This window comes from Sorex fumeus, unplaced genomic scaffold, assembly GCF_029834395.1.
Source record: "Sorex fumeus unplaced genomic scaffold, SorFum_2.1 ptg000014l, whole genome shotgun sequence".
Taxonomy (NCBI): domain Eukaryota; kingdom Metazoa; phylum Chordata; class Mammalia; order Eulipotyphla; family Soricidae; genus Sorex; species Sorex fumeus.
The window spans coordinates 22,697,282-22,718,256 of NW_026606071.1; the positions used below are offsets into that span (position 1 = coordinate 22,697,282).

Below are 20,975 nucleotides of genomic sequence, written 5' to 3' on the forward strand. Positions count from 1 at the left end.
GAAGGGATAAGTATTCAGTTATCCTTAAATTTATTATTTTATCTTGTTTCACTAAATATTTAATGAATAATTATATATGTGTGTATGAACAGATATATTCACATGTATATACATATATATTGATATCTATGTTGATTTTATTTTTAAACATACCTTTTACATAAATACATGATTTGGTGATAATTTTAACAAATTTTAAAGCATAAAGTATATAAATCTTGAGTATGCAATTCAGAAAATAGATTTATTTAAAAGAGGTTTACTCATTGTAAAGATCTTATAGCATGCTCAAATTGTGCTTGTTTTGTGATGTATTAAAGATGGCAAGTCTGTCAAATTATTGAACAACCAGGGTACAAATTTTGAAAGTTTAATTTGGAAATAGATAAATGTACTAATCTATTCTACCCTTATGATAAAAAATGATAAGAGTAATTGAGGGCTATTTGAGTTCATCCGTTGTTTGTTTTTATTGCTATTACAGATAAATCTTATTGTATTTGTGATCTTATTTGTTCCTTCCTCTCCACGTTTATCACCATTCTTCCATGTTCACCTGACTAATCTGAATACTAACCATAACAAATAGATGCTGTGAAGCATTAAAGTGATGACTTTCAAAGGGGCTATTATCATTTATCATTAAATGAATTCAACACACTGGTATTAATTTAGCCTACAGGTAATATGAGTGTCATATATTTATAAAATAAATTTGTTAAATGTTTTAAATTTTTAAGCGATGTTTTCTAAAGATACAATATTGCATTAATATGTTCATAGGAGATACTTTATCTCATCAGTATCCAAATTTTGTGTTTAACCATGACAAAAAGATTCTTCACAGATTGAGTCCTAAAACTATTCATGAAATAAATTGCCTAATCTTTTTATGAAAGATTTTTCCCATTCTATTTTTCCCATTTTATGTGTTTATGAGTTGTAGATTGGTCATAAAAGGTAAAGGTAAAGGCCCTCCCGTTGATCGTCGATTTGCTCAAGCGGGCCCAGTAACGTCTCCATTGGAGACTTTGTTGTTACTGTGTTTGGCATATTGAATACTCTCGGTAGCTTGCCGGGCTCTCCGAGAGGGGGGTCATAATATATAAAATATTATATTTAATATTTCTCTTTTTCTGATTTTTCACACAACACTTAGGAAATAGTTCTTACTCTGTGCATGGGGTCACTCCAGGTAGTGCTCAGTGGACCATGTACAGTGCTGGGAATGAAACTGAAGTGAGCTGCATGTAAAACAATTTCCTTACACACTGTTTTCTCTTTCCAGCCCTATCTAATCCATTCTGAAATTAGATCCTACCCTACTCCTTTTGATGGTGTCATATCTATGTGAAGCTGAGTTTTTGTTCATTGCAATGATAATAGTTGAGTATGGTGTAAACCTCCTTTTGGAACAGAAAATGAGGTGTAACTGGTTATATAATATATTAATGTAGGAATCATTTGGGAGGGCATGGGAGAAGCACCTACAGAGAACCCTAATTGAGTCTAAAAAGTTGCCACAGTGGTGCCAGCTCAGACATAGGCACAGATAGAAAGAGTGGAAGAGTTGAGTGGCAGACTGTGCTTCCAAAAGAGTGCAGAAAGGCCAATGTGGACTATCCAGAAAGGCCATAGAGGTCTGTGAGTGGAGTCCCTACGCTTGCGAGTTAGTCTTCTCATGTTTGTGCCAGATATTCAGCCAGGAGAGACGGCCAAATCGTGAGAACAGAGGGTGAAGACTTAACAGTGAGACTCTTACTGAACCCTCACGTTCCTTGCTGGTTTAGGACCCCTAGATGGTTTGGAGGGACCAGGGTAAGGAGAAAATTGTTCAGCTATTTATCTGCACCCATACTGTTCTTCTGAATGAATGGTCTAGGGAAACCCTTCTTACATCTGCAAGTCATTTCCTTAATGGCAGTGGGGAATGTTGGTAGCTAATTCCTTTTAAATATTCCTCTATGAGCATATAGTATTCTATTGCTCTTTTCAGACATTTCTTTCTTCAAGCTAAATTATGTCTTTCTCATTTTATCAAAGGGATTATTATAGAGTTAATATACAGTCTAATTAATAAAATTTCATTTTATTTTCAGAAAAGTCTCCTCTCTAGAGAAACCTTTTCCACAAATGAAATTGTATTTTATTTCAAGTTTATGAGTAATTTCTATTGTTCCTTTGGTAATAATTATAATGCTAATGCTGTTGTGCTTCATTTAAGAAAAAAATGAGCTCAGGTTACTTTAATCATTATTTTCCTGTTTATTTTAGTTAAAATATGTGAAATAGCTTCTAAATCATTTCAGAGTGATATATGGAAAATACAAATAAAGTTCAATTAAATAAACTGTAACTATTTGTAGCATGCAAAAACCTACAACTGAGATATCTTAGACATCTTAATTTTCTCAGACATCACATATCCTCATGGTTTGAAAATAGTGACAATAATATTTTGAGCTTCCATAAAACTTCACTTGGAAGATTTTTGACAAGTCTTTTAATACTCAGGATACCCTGTTCACTAAAATTTTCTGTGGTTTCATCGTCACTGATGCATATTAATGACAGCAGGCAAATAAAGTGCCTTTCATAATTGCTTGTCTCAAAGCATTGTAAAAATCAAATATGGAGCAATTAAAAATTCATTTGTGGTTTGTGGCTGTGAATCTGACTTCTGGAAGGTTGAGTGGTGGGCATGTAAGTGATCTTGATAGGTTTCTATGGTTGACCCAAATTTCATAACTACACTGGTCACATTTTATAGATGACTTCAATCACGAGAGTATAGATGCTTTACAATGCAATGATCATGCACATAGGCACAGATGAATGTCGAAAAAACATCTATTAAAATTACTATAGAATGTAAAGCTGGTTGGTTTTCCAGTAGAATTCCTAGGAGGAAAAATAAGGTCTGGTGTTTTATATTTATTCAGTCTTCTTGAGAAACACTTTCATTCAGATATTCAGATATGACTATTCATGCATCTCTGAATCAGAAGAAAATATTTCACTGTCCACATGTAACATACCTATTGTTTTGAGTTTTTCAGCTCTATTTTACATTCAATTTCCTATTAATTCATAATCATATGCAGCATTTTCCGTTCATTCACATAATAGCTAGATTCTCTGAAGACATGTAATATTTAAAACTCTCCTTGGTTAACCCAAAGAATGGATAAAGTAATGTAAAAACAGTTCAATTTATATTGTAGCATATTGAATTTAAAATGCTGTGGGGATTTATTAAAATTCACATTATTTTTCCATCAGTGCAATTGCATTTTAAGTGATAAATAATCCAGAATAGTTCATTTGTAAGAAAAGCTAAATTAGAAAATATTATCCATGTCTGAAGATGTAGATATTTTTTATAATAAAAAAAGATTCTTTGTGAGGAAACTGTAATTAGAATCAATTTATCCATTTGTTCATAGAGTTCTTTTAATGAGCAAGTATATCACATATTCTTAAATTGTAATTTTCTGACCATTTACATAAATAATCCTTTTCAAATATGTATAGGACTCATCATGGTAAGTCACTCATCTTTTATGATTCTTTAGCATATGAAATAAGTTTCAGTTTGCTTCTTTAATGTTGGAGGCCCTGGTTCAATCCCTGTCATTACCTGGTTCCTGGGAATGGCAGAGAACAACCCACACACACTAAGCCAAGGAGTAGCCACTGAACACCACAGGCCATGGCCTGTGAAGCAAAAAGCAAACCAAACAGAACACAAACAGTAGTTCACATCTTTATTTTTGGGTACCAAAAAGATATGATGTGTTTCCCTAAATGTATGGTGTAAATAGAGAAATGGACAAAAGTATTAAAATTTCTATTTTTTTTGTTTTAGCATTTTATCAAGTGTAGTGTGTCTTCTTTAAAGACAAATAGCTAAGCATATATTAAACACACCATTGAATAATTCATTTTAGAGGTATATAGAGTATGGAGGGTGGGAAAGTGAACCAAATGAGGATCCCGAATGTTAATATGAAATATTATATCATTGAAAATTAAATAATATAATTACATATAAAGAAAAAAGTACCTTTACAAAGGGTAAGAGGGTGATCTTTTACCCTTTGTTAAGAGGGTGATCTTTCAAGTCAAAGAAGTACAAAGGGGGCCTGAGTGATAGAAAGTAGAAAGGGGGCCGGAGTACAGCAGGTAGGGCATTTGTCTTCAATGCGGCCAACCCGGTTTGATCCCTGGAATCCCATATGGTCACCCAAGCACCGCCAGGAGTAATTCCTGAATTCCTGACTGCAGAGCCAAGAGTAACCTCTAAGCATCACTGATGTGACCCAAAAAGAAAAAAAAGGTAGAAGGGGGACTTATGGGTTGGTAAGTCACATAAGGCCCACTAGGTAATTTTAGGAACTTTAGCTTTTATTCAGAGTCAGAGAAGGCAGCAAGGCTTTTAGCAAAAGTGCCATGATGCAACTGTGTGTTAGAGTAGAGCATGATTACTTGGAGGCCAGTCAGCTAGAAGCAATTCAGAAAGCCACCATGGTGACTTTGACCTGGATATTCAAGATGGGTGCACATATTGGATGTAGAGAGTGAGAAAAAGAAAAGCTAACATTGACACCAGGAATTGTGTGGTGTGCTGTTGACAGGGCCAGCTGGTTTACAGAGTGGGGGAAGACTAGGTGAATGTTCAGTGGCTGACATTAGGTAGAGATCTGGCCTGAGATGTGAATTGAGACTGTTATCTCAAAACATAGGGCTGAAATACTAACATTTAACTATGTTTGTTTATACTTGGATCAAAGAGTACTGAGTACAGATGGTGATTAGTGCTTTTCTTAGATGGGTCATTTTATATTTTGTGTGAATGGAAGCTAACTCTTTTAGATTGAAAAGGTGTTGTGGATATCAAGTGATCCTTAAGGTCTGTGAATATTGGCTATCAAAGGATATATTCATCAATAGTGACCTCTTGTTATAGCAATATTAAAAGCCATTGAAGTTTTGTTTTTTAGTATAATTCAATATTAGAATTTCAGTTTGAAATAATAAAAAAAAATTGAGATGTGCTTCCAAAAGTTTACATTTTTGCTCAAAACATTTGAAGTAAAGATTATAAAATCAAGAAGAGTTTGTGGCAACCACCATGTGTAACACGATATATATAGGAACAATCACAAAATTGTAATAAAATTGAACCAAGAACTCCACCATGGTACCTTCCTGATCAGTGTTTAGTTGGGGCTAGAGGGATGGTACAGTATGTAGGGCACTTGCATTATCCTCAACCAGGTTTCATCCCTGGCATGTGGTTCCCTGAGGACTTGCAAAAGTGATCACTGAGGTCAGAGACAGGATTTAAGCCTAAATACCTTCATCCACATGGAACCATACAAACAAAAAACATACCAAAAAATCAGTGACTAGTTAAATAGGTAGAAGAAAGAGTAAAGTACCCATCTTTGTTTCTTTTTTCAGAACGTTTTTAATGTAGAATGAAAACTGTTGGACTTTAAGCAATACAAAATGACAACTTGTTAAATATAACGTGATTTGGTAATGTTTTCTCTGAAGTGTGACATTCCCTTACAAATCTTTCTTGAAATTTTTATGGGAGATAATTTTTGCCTATTTTTTTCTGACACGTAAAATATGAAAAATTGTGGGGAATTTCCCTAATTTTTAAAATTTGACACATTTCTTTTTCCATTGGTCTTTTCTGATGGATGTTTATCCTCGCCATTTCCTTTCTTTCTTTTTTCCATGGTTGGGGACACGCCCATGCTATTTCTACAGTCCTTAGCCTAGCATTTTTTCTACTCTGTAGGGCATTTAGGCTTTAACTAGCTTCTCTCTGGTACATATTACTTCACAGTCTTTTGTTCTTCCATGTCTACACTGACTTTTATGATTCTTGAGACCAACCATTTCCAGTCCCATTCTACCCCATCTTCAGGTAGAGCTAGTACTTGTCACTACTCCCATCACCCTCGACCATGACCTTTCTCAATATTTCACTGAGGAAAATTTCTAATATGCACAAAAGTTAAAATGATTTTATAATTATGGTGCATATACCCTGGCATCTAAACTTTACAATGAATATTTTGCTGTAATGGCCATTTTATATATCATGCATGTGTCCCTCTGTTATACAGTCTATCCTAACTTATTCATTTGAGTAATCGTATATGTCAGTAAACATCATTTGTAAATTCCTGTGACACATGTCATTAACTAGAGAGCTCAATATTGTTTGCAGGTCTTCATTAACAAATTTACATTCAATGCAATATATTTACATATTGCAATATATCTTCAGTGTAGCATTTGATGGGTTTTATGTGCGCATACCTCAGTAAGTTAAACCCCTACACAGTGCATTCCCATCCTCTCAGGAAGCTTCCTTTCCCAGTTAGCCCTCGTTAAATAATACTGTGCAATTCCATTATGTATATTGCTTTATGTATAGACCATTTTATCACTGAGCAAATGAGTTTTGAGATTTGCCTTTTTCTATGACATAAGTCTCATCTTCTTTATGATATATAATAATATTTCATTGATTAATATACTTCATATTATCTATCAGCTTTCTGTAATTGGGCATTAGAGATATTTCCATTTTTGAGTTATTGGTGACATGACTTTTTAATAGTTTATTGTGTACCTTTTTATTGTTCATTTGTGTAGTTATTTATTTGCCAGTGAAGTAGTACAGGGATTAATGCACCTTCCTTGCAGAAAGCCAATCCCAGTTCTATCAATCCTCGGCACAGCATATAGTTCCTTGAGTACCCGCTAAAATGATCCCTGAACACATCTCCTGAAAAGCCAGGAGAAATCTCTGAGCACAACTTTATGTCCCAGTTCTTTCCCCAGCCCCTCTCACACAAATTTTATTTATTTACTTAGTTTTGGGACCGTGTTTAGTAGTGCCCATGGACTACTCCTGGCTAAATACTCGGGGTTAGAAGTCCTTGAGTAATCATACTGTACTCAACCCATTGTACTGCCTCTCAGCTCATCTGATTATTTTTAAAAACAGTTCATCATTCATAAAATTAGTAACCTCATGCAAAGTATTAAAAAGGCCCTCCCGTTGATCGTCGATTTGCTCGAGCGGGCCCAGTAACGTCTCCATTGGAGACTTTGTTGTTACTGTGTCTGGCATATCGAATACTCTCGGTAGCTTGCCGGACTCTCCGAGAGGGGCGGAGGAATCGAACTCAGGTCGGCCATGTTGGCCGCGTGTAAGGCGAACGCCCTACCCGCTGTGCTATCGCTCCAACCCATGCAAAGTATTATGATATATAGATTGCCTTATATAAAATTAATCATAATGCAAAGCATTATGATTAATTTTATATAAGGCAATCTATATATTACAATCTACTTGAAACTAAAATGCTTTATGCACTGCATGGAGCTTTTCTCTAAGATTTCAAATTAATGCTTTAGGGATGGATGATTGTGGTGCTCCACAATCTCTTCGCTGAAACTTCCTTTTCTAAGTAGTTCCTCACTTTTCCAGGTCTTCCATTTAAACAAGTCTATTGGATTTTTTTCCTGCAAATTCTTCTACTTTGCTCTTATTTATCCCCACAGTGATGAGTATTTTGGAGCATACTTTATTCTCTTTGTTTATAATAGTGAGAAAATCTTTTTTTGAAGTATCTTTGAATACCAATGAAAGGATTCTGGTTAATTCTTTTTTTTTTTTTTTGGGATGGGGGGAGGGAATTGGGAAACATCCAGATACTAGGGCTTACTCCTGGCTCTGCACTCAGGATTTACTCCTTGCAGTGCTCTGGGGACAATATGAGATGCTGGGGATCGAACCTGAGTAGGATACATACAAGACAATTACATTACGTACTGTATGATTCCAGCCCCAGTCCTGCTTAATTCTGTATCAGGTGTACCTTCATTTTAGAGCACAGCAGAAAGAAAAGCCTTTGGCCAGATATACAAGTTAGTTCATTGGATAGACTTATTGTTTTTCTTGTGGCCAACTCTGATTCAATCCCCTTTAGAATGCATGGACCTCCAAGCGCTACCCAGAACAATCCCTGAGCACTAGTGGGTATGGCACTCTCCCACCCCAACCATCACCTCCCAAAAAAGAAAAGGTTTGCCAAACCTTTTACTATAAGATAGTGAACCACAAGGATATGAAGATTCCATTAATGTATGAAAAAAATGATTTTTAAATTTCATATATTGTCACCACTAATAATCACTTTCTAAGTGGAGGCTAAGATATTTGTGCACATCTATTTAATGCTATAAAACTTTAGTTGCATATATATACTTACATTTTCAGAGTTTTCAAAAAGCAAATCACAGAGACCCTTTGGATGCATTCTTTTGTCTAAATACCCTTTGTTAGTAATTAGCCCAGAGCTGTACACATAGCGATGGTCTTATGACCTGACTTTCTACGGTTTTAAATTTGAGCCAAGGAAAAAGAACCTATATGGAAGGTAATATAATGCATCTTTCCATTATTTTTTAAAAGACCATGGTAGCTCATACCAAAGAATTATTGCATTTGATTAAAAGTGATGCCAAGAATCCATTTTTGCATTTTTCTCTTTCTTGCTTGCATTTTCAACTAATATTTCAACAGTAGAGCCTTTTTATTTACTCAGCCAGATTGACAAGATTATAAATGAGAGTTGTGTGTGGAAGCCTCTAATTTTTCATAAGTAAATGAATTAATTTATCATTGCTGTTGAGTTTTATTGCTGTCTCCATGCCAGACTGCCCTGCTCCTTTATTCCCCCTTTTGCCTTCTAAACATTGGATCCATGTCATCGTGTTTGACAGGTTTCTGATTCCCCTGTCAGATGCAATTTGGTGCTAATCACATTTCCTTTGCTCAATGTCAATGATACAAGCCATGCATAATATTCCTATATGTCCACTCACTCACTTGCAGTGCAGCTGGAATATCTCGGGCATTAATCTGATAGAATGCCACATTGAAATGCAAAAATGATGCTTTAGCACTGAGATAATGTGGTCAGGCAGATGCACAATAGATAAGTGAAGCTAAACTGGTGATCTTTCCTAAGGTTTGATGAATTTTATTTCATTTCTGAATATCTCTTTACAAACCTGAGACTATGTAATCAGTGCTGGTTCATTAGATGTTCAGCATTTTTAATAGAATTCATTCATTGTCCATGTATGAAGGAATGAGGATTATTTTTCAATTAAAAAGCAAGTTATAGGTAGTTATTTTTAATGTTGAAGAGTAGTCTTGTGTAAGATCATCCATTTTATCAATTGTATGAAAGTAGCTGCAGTCCAAAAAAGTCTTTTGACATATTACATATAAATCTTATATATATATATGATTTATAAATATTTAAACATATAAGATGTACACATTTATAAATATATGTGTATATTTATATATAAATATTATATATAAATCCTATATATAATATTCTAGCTTAGATGAAGTTCTAAGCCTCTGTTTTTGCTATTGTTTTTGGTTTACACGCATAGAGTACTTAGGGCTTTCCCCTAACTCTGTGTTCAGGGTTCACTCCTGGCAGTGTTAGGGGAACCATATGCAGTTCTGGGGATTAAATCAGTGTCAACCACATGAAAATGCCTTAACTTCCATGTGATCTCTCTGGCTCCCAGTAGACATTCCATTACTCATACTAAACAAATAGACTATGATAGAAGAATTTGGCACATTGTGTGGGGGGGGTGAATATTCCATTTAAAAGATAGATATTTCAATGATCAGATGAAAGGGGAGACTTCTTGGCTTTTGTTCTTAGTTTACATCTCGTGGTGCTCAAGTCTTACTCTGAGCCTATTTACTTTTCACTGAGGGATCATTTTTGATGGAGCACAGGGTACCATATGTAGTGACAGGGATCATTTGTGGGTCAGCTGTTTGCAAGGCATGTACCCTAACCACTGTCCAAACTCAGACACCTAGGGAGCCCTTTTTTGTATGAAATGAGAATTTATTAAAAATTTATTCAATACATTTTATTTTGTTTATAAATGTATTGCTGGTTCTCCAAATTCACTTTTTAAAAAATTTTATTGAATCACCATGAGATAGTTGCAAGCTTTCATGTTTGCGTTACATTCACACAATGATCAAACACCCATCCCAGTGCACATTCCCCATCACCAATATCCCCAGTATACCCTTCTTCTCCCACCCTCCCCCTGCCTCCATGGCAGACAATATTTCCTATAATCTCTCTACTTTGGGGCATTATGGTTTGCAATACAGACACTGAGAGGTAATCATGTTTGGTCCTTTATCTCTCATCCAGACTGATTCCTCCAGCCATCATTTTCTTAGTGATCCCTTCTCTATTCCAGCTGTCTTCACCCCTTTGCTCATGAGGTAAGCTTCCAGCTATGGAGCAATCTACCTGTCCCATGTGTCTACTATCTTTAAGTGTCATCCTCATGTTATGTTGTTTCATACTCCATAAATGAGTGCAGTCCTTCTATGTCTATCCCTCTCTTTCTGACTCATTTCACTTAGCGTGATACTCTTCATGTCTATCCATTTATAAGCAAAGTTCATGACTTCCTGTCTCATGACAGCTGCATAGTATTCTGTTGTGTAGATGTACCAAAGTTTCTTTAACCAGTCATCTATTCTAGGGCACTTGAGTTGTTTTGGCTATTCTGAACAGTGTTGCAATGAACATATAGGTACAGATGTCATTTCTACTGTGCTTTTTTGCATCCTCAGGAAGTGGTATTGTGGGGTCATATGGAAGCTCAATTTCTAGTTTCTGAAGGACTGTCTATATTGTTTTCCAGAAAGGGTGGACTAGTGGGCATTCCCACAAACAGTGATAGAGTGTCCCTTTTTCCCCACACCCACACCAGCACTGGTTGCTTTTGTTCTTTTGAATATGTGTCAGTCTCTGTGGTATGAGGTATTTCATTGTTGTTTTGATTTGCATCTCCCTGATGGCTAGCTATGTGGAGCATTTTTTCATGTGCCTTGTGGCCATTTGTATTTCTTTTTTGAGGAGACTTCTGTTCATTTCTTCTCCCCATATTTTGGGAGCTCCTTATAAGAAAAAAAAATAACATGGGTGAGGCATTTTTGATTTAGTGAAATAGTGGTTATGTGGTAGTAAGATTAGTGAAGCATCGCAGAATTGTAGAAAAAGGCTTTAATTTTGTAGACTGAAAGGAACTTCTTTTAAGAGCATTCCTTCCAAAATTAAATTTTCAGAAAGAAAAATTGACAGTAGCATGTAAAGAAGATTAGAGAGAAAAGGCAAAGAGATATAAAATAGAGGAAAATTGCCTGAAGCCAGAGAAAAGCCAAATGCCTAAAGTAGAATAACATGCAAGAGAGAAAAGGCGTGGCATACATAGGAACAATTACTGACTGAAATTTATGAGTACATATTTGGTTGGGATATGGTTTTATAGAGTGACAGAGGAAAGGAGGGAGAAGTAAAATATTTTTCAGTTTATTTGAAGTGCTAATGACTAGAATTCCATATTTTATGAGGAAACACATATTGTTGGGGTGAGAAAATGACTTCAATTTGGGTGATGTTGCATCTGAGGGTCTTAGGAGACATAAGTGATAAACAGAGTCAGTGGGTGGAGATATTTGGCAGTAATTTTCATATAAACAATAAATAACTGAATCACTGAAATGGTTGCAGTTACCTTGGGGGAGAGTCTAAAATTTAAAAAAAAAGCAGCTGAGTGGTGTCATCTTGGAATAAGGTTATTTTAAAGAAGAATATTCTACTAAAGAAGATATATCAAAGATTGGAATGAATAATAATCCAGAAAAGGGAAGAATTGTGGTAGCTGATATGTGTTAGAGGATGATCAACATTATCAACTAGAGAGCTGTCAAATAGAATATCAATTAGAATACATAACGGAGAGAAGGGCCCATAAACATTCTGATGAAATAATAATAAATATAAGAGGCGCCAGAGTTGTGCAGGAGGAAGAGAGTGGCTTGGAACGCCTTCAGAAGTGTCAAAGAAATAACTAAGAGGACGAAGAATCTCCAGCTCCAAGCATATCTCTTTGATTCCATTGTTCTTCCTGCATTAACTTATGCCTCAGAGACCTAGGCCCTACAAAAACAGGATGAGAATGCTATTTGGATCTCTCAAAGAGGAATCGAAGGAACTATGCTTGGAGTATCTTGCTTCACTCAAATGAGAGAAAGAATCCAGAGTTCCGACTTCCGTCAACGCTCAAGAATCAGGGACGCTGTCTTGTTTGCCAAGGCATCGAAAATCAGACAGGGCTGGACATGTAATGATATTTGGAGACGACCGCTGGACTAGAGCCATTACTGACTGAATTCCACGGGACATCAAAAGATCACGTGGCTGTCTACCTACGAAATGGTCAGACTTCTTTGTCAACACCCTGAGGTTTGAGGCTCTTCATATTCCTAGAAAGAGAAGATACCATTGGGCTACGCTAGCACAAAATAGGGATGAATGGAGACATTATTGGCGCCCACTCAAGCAAATTGATGAGTAACGGGATATCAAGTGATTAAGTGATAAGAGGTTTGTAGAATATTTACCAAGTTTTTATCAAGCTCAAGGCATTTGCAGAGGAGTGGTAACTAGAAATCATATCTCTCAGTGGAAATATGAATGATTATGGACTTTCAGGCAGGTCATCATGACAGGTCTTCCAGAGAATGATGGTTTTAGACTGCGGCACTACAAAAATCAACAGAATCAACTACCACCAAAATCAAAAGATAATAAGAACCCAACAAACCAAAAATACCTTGTCCCCCTAAAATCAGTGCTTTACTCGCAGAGAAAAAGTTAATACAAGAAAAATAAAAGCATGGATATTGAGTTGGTATAGGATAAGACCACACAAGTACATATGTTTTTAAAAACTGATTATAGAACTGAGATTACCCATGGGTATGTGTGGATGGGAAGGGACCTTGAAACATTGGAGTAGGGTCACTGACAGTCTGGTGGTGGGTATGATGTTTGAGCAATTGATGCATGAAACTCAATCATTAACAGTACTATAAATCATGATGCATAAATAAAAACTGGAAGAAAAATAAATGAGGTATACATTCTCAATAGAAAAGATATAGTCCTCTCCATAGGAAGTGAAAATTAGTTCTTATGGTTGGGAGGCAAAACTATCTTAAATGTTCCAATGCAGTGCTTCCTAGCCACATTAAATCTATCTGACAAAAAATACATTTTTTTCATTTGGTTTTCTTGGATATCATATAAAAAGCATCAGTTGGATTCATAAAATATTCAAGAACTGAATTTGTTATCAATGTTATAAAATTATTCAAATTTACATCTAAATTGGAGAACTTTTGATCTACTGTCAAGTTGTAACTGGAAGGCAGCCTAGCTCTGCCTGATCACTGCCATTGGTTGTCTATGAATATTGTTCTTAAGTATTTTATGTGTGACTTGGGCTTTGAAAATTACATAAGAAATTTTGTATATCTTATGAGATATTTAATCTTTCATTGATTGAGATGAGAGCTAAGAAAAAATAACAGTGCTTATCTTGCCACTTTTTTTTTATGGGGAGTTTGTGTGTATCCTAAGCAGAATTCAATGGGCCCAGGGCCATTACCCGTGATACTCTGCCTGCCTATGCCGGCAGCTTGGTTCAATGCTCACCTTACCAATACAGTGCTGCATGGGTCCACAGGGGTTTGGAGGCAATCAAGGCTACATTTATATGGACTCAGGCAGTCACATACTGGGAATCAGACTTGGGATCTCAAGTATGGCAAGTATGTGTTCCATGAACTAACTTCCCAGTCCTCCAATTTATATGTTTTATCTAATTAGGGCCACAATTTCAATTCATTAAAAATATGTTTTAACAGGGGCTGGAGCAATAGCACAGCGAGTATGGCATTTGCCTTGCACGCGGCCAACCCGGGTTCGAATCCCAGCATTCCATATCGTTCCCTGAGCACCTCCAGGAGTGATTCCTGAGTACAAAGCCAGGAATAACCCCTGAGCATCGCTGGGTATGACCCAAAAAGCAAAAAAATAAGTATATATATATATATGTTCGAACAATTTATATTTTCAGTTGTTTTAGTTAATACTAGAAATGTGACAATTTAGAATGATTTGATTATATTACTACTTTATGTGTTTATGTTAATAATATTCATGTGAATTATGATCATTATAATTTATGTAAGTAGGTTCATTAAAATTACTCAGCAAATAGAGTTATAAAGCTAGGTAAAATGCTAATAACCTATAAATTTTTAATTAAAATATAACTTAATTTAGTCATCTTAATCCTGCATTGAATAGAAATTATAAGTCTTATACTTACTCATTTTAGGTTTGAGCATAAATAAACATACATAAATAGAAATACAGAATATTAAAATTTCATGAAATGTGGCAATTGGGAAAAAATGTCTTAAAGAGATCCTTAGAGATGATTATAGAACTTAGTTGAGAAATAACTGGGATGGAGGAATATTAACCTTTATTTAGTTTTCATTTCTACTATGATTTAACAATATCTGTGAGATGTATTAATGTGTTGCTTGATACTAATAAAACTATTTTTTGAGACAGTGAGTATAGAGGGTATGTATGTAATGATCATTTTTATATTTTAAGGTAATTTTGGCTTACAGAATGCCCATATTTTCAGAGGTTGAAAAGCTAAAATTGGAAGTGAAAATTTAATTATCTAAATTAAATTTCAGTATAGCTCAGAAGTTTTAGCATGCTGAAGATATGCTATAAAGGTTCTGTTTGCCTTGGTTATATAGTACTTGATGAATGATATTGCAGAAAAGAACTTAATACACTCAGGGGGACTCTGTGAAATCTATACTACACAGGACTAAAGTAATTCTAAGTAAAGGAGACCTTGAGGAATCAAATCCCCTGAGTATTGTCTTAACACAGTTAAAGGATGGAAAATATGTGGTTTGACCATGCAACCAAGACAACAGTCCTATCGATCCTCAAAGGATCAATCTCCACAGGGAATTCTCAAAGGGAAGAAAGGGTACCCAGGGAAAACCTGCAACAAAAACATTGCAGCTTTCTCTGGGGCGAAGAATCTTCCTTTTTCAAACTGTTAGAGGTGTTAAGAGAGTGAAATATTCCTGTGCAATTAGTAGTGGAACATTGGTATACACAGTGCTAGAAAATGCTTGTATCTTGTTTTGGTATGAGTCATTGTGACAAGTCAAACTAGCACTCTCCAATAAGTAAGCATTAATTTTATATACCAGTCTTTCTTAATTTGAACAGTTGGAAGGTAAAAAACCTTGTGTATACATAGGAATTACATGTATTAAAATCTTCCAAGATATCATTTAATTACTATTACAGTTGTTCAAGTCATCTATGAACTCCTTTAAAATATCAAGCTCCCATTTAAGTAATTAAGGTAGTCATTAAATGATATTAATCTCCACTCACTACATTTAAATTTGGCAATAGAAATGTACCAGTTTTTAAGAAAGTTATTTTCTTTGCCCTACCTTTTTGAAAACTTGAAATTTAATGGAAAAACCATAACATAAACATGTCTAAAACTATTCACAAACTAAAATAAGTGAAAATGCAATGCAAATGACATATGTAAGTGTCAAATTGAATTCGTTGTGAAAGAATGATCAGTCAATGAGGTTAATAAAAGAGATCTTCTTCAAAACTGAATTCTGAGCAGGGATTTCAATGAATAGAATGGTGTAAATTGAAATTGAGAAGTGAAAAAATTCTGTCATATGTTAAATAAACAAAAAAAGATGTACATGTTTTATAGAAACAGGTGTGGGTACAAGAAAACTAACAACTTATGCAGAAATGTGGCTGGAACCCAGTTTTCCCTAAATAAAGAAGTAGAGAATTTTGAGAAGATAGAAAGCTGACCGATAATAACGATATCTAATCCTGGCAGTTAGAAATCTTAAGAATAAGTGAGGAGGGGCTGGAGCAATAGTTCAGCAGGTAAGGTGTTTGACTTTCTTCTTTTTTTTTAAATTATTATTAGTGAGACACCGTGAGGTACAGTTGTAGACTTACAAATTTTTGTGCTTTGGTTTCAATTATACAATCATTGAGTACCCATACCTCCACCAGTGCCCATTTTCCACCAATACTGATCCCAGTATCACTCCCACCTACCTCCCCCTCATCCCACCCTGTCTCTGTGGCAGGGCATTCCCCCTTGTTCTCTCTCTCCTTTTGGGTGCTGTGGTTTGCAAAATAGGCATTGAGTGGAAATCATGTTCGGTCTATAGTCTACTTTCAGCATGCATCTGCCATCCTGGAAGGATATTCCCAATACCCTTTATTTGGTGCTCCCTTCTCTATCTGATCTGCCTTTTCCCCTAGCATGTGTGGCTGGCCTCTAAGCCATGGAGTGAACCTCCTGGTACTAATTTTGGCTATTGTTGGGTGTTAATCTCCTATTTTGTTACTTTATGTTTCCCAGTGTAGTTCTCCAGTGTCGAAAACTACACCACCTCTGCTTTGGTCGGCAACTACACCACCTCCGCTTTGCTGATGACATTGTTTTAATAACAACAAACATCAGCCAAGCGGCACAAATGCTGGCCGACTTTGACCGTGAGTGTGGAAAGGTAGGACTACAGCTGAATCTTAACAAGACAATGTTTATGAGAAACAGCCTCGTTCCTGACGCCCCATTTGCTCTCAACGGAACGACCATCTCCGAATGCAACAGCTATGTGTACCTAGGTCGAGAGGTCAACATGACCAATGACCTGGCACCCGAGCTGCACAGGAGGAAGAGAGCGGCTTGGAACGCCTTCAAGAACGTCGAAGAAATAGCTAAGAGGACGAAGAACCTCCGGCTCCGGGCACATCTCTTTGATTCCACTGTTCTTCCTGCATTAACATATGCCTCAGAGACCTGGCCCCTACGCAAACAAGATGAGAACGCCATTCAGGTCTCCCAAAGAAGAATAGAAAGAGCTATGCTTGGAATATCACGTTTCACTCAAATGAGAGAAGGAATCCGGAGTTCTGACATCCGTCGACGATCAAGGATCAGGGACGCTGTCTCATTTGCCAAGGTGTCAAAAATCAGATGGGCTGGTCACGTAATGAGATTTAAAGACGACCGTTGGACTAGAGCTGTTACCGACTGGGTTCCACGGGATGTCAAAAGACCGCGTGGCCGCCCACCTACCAGATGGTCAGACTTCTTCGTCAAGATCATGAATGATCGGTTTGAGGCCCTTCATGTTCCTGGAGCGAACAGATGCCATTGGGCTACACTAGCACGCGACAGGGACAAATGGAGACGTTACTGGCGCCCACTCGAGCAAATCGACGACTAACGGGAAGTTAAGTGATTAAGTGATTAAGTGATGTTTCCCAGATGAATGCAATATTTCTATGTCTGTCTCTCTCTTTCTGACTTATTTTGCTTAGCATGATACTTTTCTTGTAGTACCACTTGTATTTAAATTTCATGACTTCATCTTTTCTAACAGCTACATAGTACTCCATTGTGTAGATGTACCAAAGTTTCTTTAACTAGTCATCTGTTCTCAGGCACTCAGTTTTTTTCCAGATTCTGGGTATTGTAAGCAGTGCTGCAGTGAACAAACAACTGTGGATGTCACTTCGATTATACTTTTTTTGCCTCTCTAGGATATATTCCCAGGAGTGATATTGCTGGGTCAAAAGGGAGCTCAATTTCTAATTTTTTGAGAATCAACCATACTGTTTTCCAAATGGGCTGAACCAATCAGTATTCCCACCAGCAGTGAAGGAGGGTCCCTTTCTTGCCACATCCGCGCCAACACCGGTTGCTTTTTTTCTTTTGGATGTGGGCCAGTTTCTGGGATATGAGATGATATCTCATTGTTGTTTTGATCTGCATCTCCCTGGTGATTAATGATGTAGAGCGTTTTCTCATGTGACTTTTAGCCATTTGGATTTCATCTTTGAGAAAGTTTGTGTTTATTTTGTTGAGCCATTTTTTGATGGGGTTGGATGTTTTCTTCTTGTGGAGTTCAACCAGTACTTTGTTTTTCCTTGATATCAACCCCTTGTTGGATGTGTATTGGGCGAAAATCCTTTCCTGTTCTGTAGACTGTCTTTGTTTTTTTGGTCACTGTTTCTTTGGAGGTGCAAAAGCTTCTTAGTTTAAGATAGTCCTATTTGTCTATCTCTGTTTTCACTTGCCTGGCCAGTGGTGTGGCATCTTTGAAGATACCATTAGCTTCAATGTCATGGAGGGTTTTGCCCACTTTGTTTTCAGTGTACCTTATGGTTTCCGGTCTAATGTTGAGTTCTTTAATCCATTTTCGTCTTACTTTTGTCTATGGTGTTAGGCAGAGATCTGAGCCCATTTTTTTTTTGCATGTAGCCATCCAGTTTTGCCTGCACAATTTGCTAAATAGGCTTTCCTTGCTCCACTTCCCATTTCTTGCTCCCTTGTCAAAGATTAGGTGATCATATGTTTTGGGGTAGATGTCAGTATCTTCAACCCTGTTCTATTGGTCTGCAGCTCTGCCTTTGTTCCAGCATCATGCTGTTTTAATTATTACTGCTTTGTAGTAGAGTTTGAAGTTAGGGAGGTTGATTCCTCCCATTTTATTTTTCCCAAGAATTGCTTAGGTATTCATGGGAGGCGTTTGCCTTTCATGCAACCAATTATGGTTCAATTTCCAGCATCCCTGATTGCAGAGCCAGGGATAACCCCTGAGCATTGCCAGGTCTGACCCAAAAAGAAAATAGAGAGAGAGAGAGAGAGAGAGAGAGAGAGAGAGGTCTATCTCTTTCATGACAAAGATGATTATGTAAAAAAATCATTTATTCTGCACTTTTCAGAATGCTGAAAAGAGGTCCTGTTTGCTGTGGCTTCCAGCACTGTGCATAGCAGCATGCTCTTTCCTTCTCCTCCACACTGCCCTTGGCCCACTCATTGGGTATAGGAAATAGTAGCACTGAGCACTGTAGCACTGTCCTCTCTTTGTTCATCAATTTGCTTAAGCGAGCACCAGTAATGTCTCCATTGTGAGACTTGTTGTTACTGTTTTTGGCATATTGAATAACCACAAGAGCTTGCAAGACTCTGCCGTGCAGGCAGGGTACTCTTGGTAGCTTGCCGGGATCTCTGAGAGGGGTGTAGGAATCAAACCCAGTTTGGCCATGTGCAAGGCAAACGCCCTAACTGCTATGCTATCACTCCAACAAACAACCATTTACAATGATGTTTGGGGTGTTAAGCCTTGTGCCACCCAGGAAGAATTGGATCATGCATATAGGAAATTGTCCTTGAATTTGGATAAGAATCTAAATGAAGGGCAGAAGTTAGATTTACCAAGTTTATAAAGTGCTTTGTGATGCAAGGAAAGGGAGCTATCATGACAAAGATTAGAAGAGACAATTAGAGAAGACAGAGTTGGTGGTGTATTTGGTGGTTTCAGCTCCTTCGTGGCCATCTTTGATATATTTTTTGGAAGAGATAGGATGCAGGGAGAAAGGAGAGATACAACTGTGCTTCAACTGTCTGTAATCTTAGAAGATTATATAATGGTGCAATATTAAAGCAATACACCTAACCGTGTGAAAGAAAGTGATTTGTGACAAATATGAAAGCAGAGGTAGGAAGATAGAAGTGGTAGAGTGCTGCTATAACTGCTGAAGTCCTGGGATGTGAATCAGAATCCATCAGCTATTCAGTATGTGAGCATAGAATACCAGTGCAGTGGGGAACAGAATCATCCAAAAGAGAGATATAAAAGCTTCAATGGAAGATAGTCCAAGAGAAGATTCTAGAAGTTCGTAGTGACGAAAACATGGATGATGACCAGAAGATAACATTCCATGCTGAAGGAAATCAAAAACCAGGACTAGAACCATAAAACATTATCATTGTTTTTAATCAGAAGGATCATGCTGGTTTTAAGAGTCAGGGAGACCCTTTTGTATTTTCATGTGTGTGGACATACAGTTGGATAAAGCATTGCATGGCTTCCAAAAATCATATCTACTATTTTTTTTCTTGTGCAATTGCATCTGGCATTTTACAGAGCTTACTCCTGGTCAGGGATCATTCTGGTGATGACTCAGGATATCATGAGTCAGACATGTGCAAGACAGCCCCCTACCTGCTGTACTAACACTCCAGCCTGCCATATCTACACTTGACAATTAAACTATCTATAATCATCACCTCTCATCCAGGTCATATTTTTAAGCAGGGGGACATCAATTGTATACAAATTTGCCATGGTGCTTATGAAAAGGTTTGCCTTATCGTTGCATTTAAGAAAAGCTTCCTGAAAATTGTTTTCTCCTTCCTGAAAAAAAAAAAAAACTTCTGTTGGAAAAATTCCTTTCAGAGAGGAAGGAAGTGGAAGAGACTGATGAAGTGGGCCTGGTAGAAATGGTGAACTTTGATCCAAATCAGGAAATATGGCACCATTAGCATGAAGAAGCTGATGAGGATGATGAACATCATTCCAGGGCTAACATTCAGTGTCAAAGCTCTTACAGAGGCCACTGACTAATGATCCTACTGGCATTGTATAGTAGTAGTTACTGAGGAACTATAATCAATATGCTCAGTCACTACTTAAAATTGTTCTGTCTCAATATTCAACTAGACTAGTGTTTTAAAAGTAAAATGAGGATTAAACTCAAGTATAAAAGCTGTGACTTTGCTCTGTATGTATGATGAATTCAATGTGCGAGATGGAGCTTAATATCTGTAAAAACTACATTTTAGGTAAATTGCCCTAGCATCTGTGTAGCCATATCTGGTAATTGATTTCAGTTATTGCACCTGGAATTAGATCGAAAAGCTGGGTGTATCTACTGACTTAAGTATTAATCTATGAAAGATATAATTCTGTATTTGTCTGGCAAAAAACCAAATAAATTAATTTGTTGAGTAATGGTGGCCTCTTTATTTACTTTATTTACTAATGTATTAGGTGGGATTCCTTGTGATGC

The 20,975-nt window shown here is 36.7% G+C and overlaps 1 protein-coding gene and 1 pseudogene across 2 annotated transcripts in view; both read left to right on the forward strand.

The window, feature by feature from the left end:
* PARD3B (par-3 family cell polarity regulator beta) overlaps positions 1-20,975 on the forward strand; it is a 1,231,823-nt gene that overhangs the window by 437,309 nt on the left and 773,539 nt on the right. The gene's annotated exons all lie outside the window — the stretch shown is intronic.
* Positions 4,453-20,526, forward strand: LOC130021133 (dnaJ homolog subfamily A member 1-like; annotated as a pseudogene).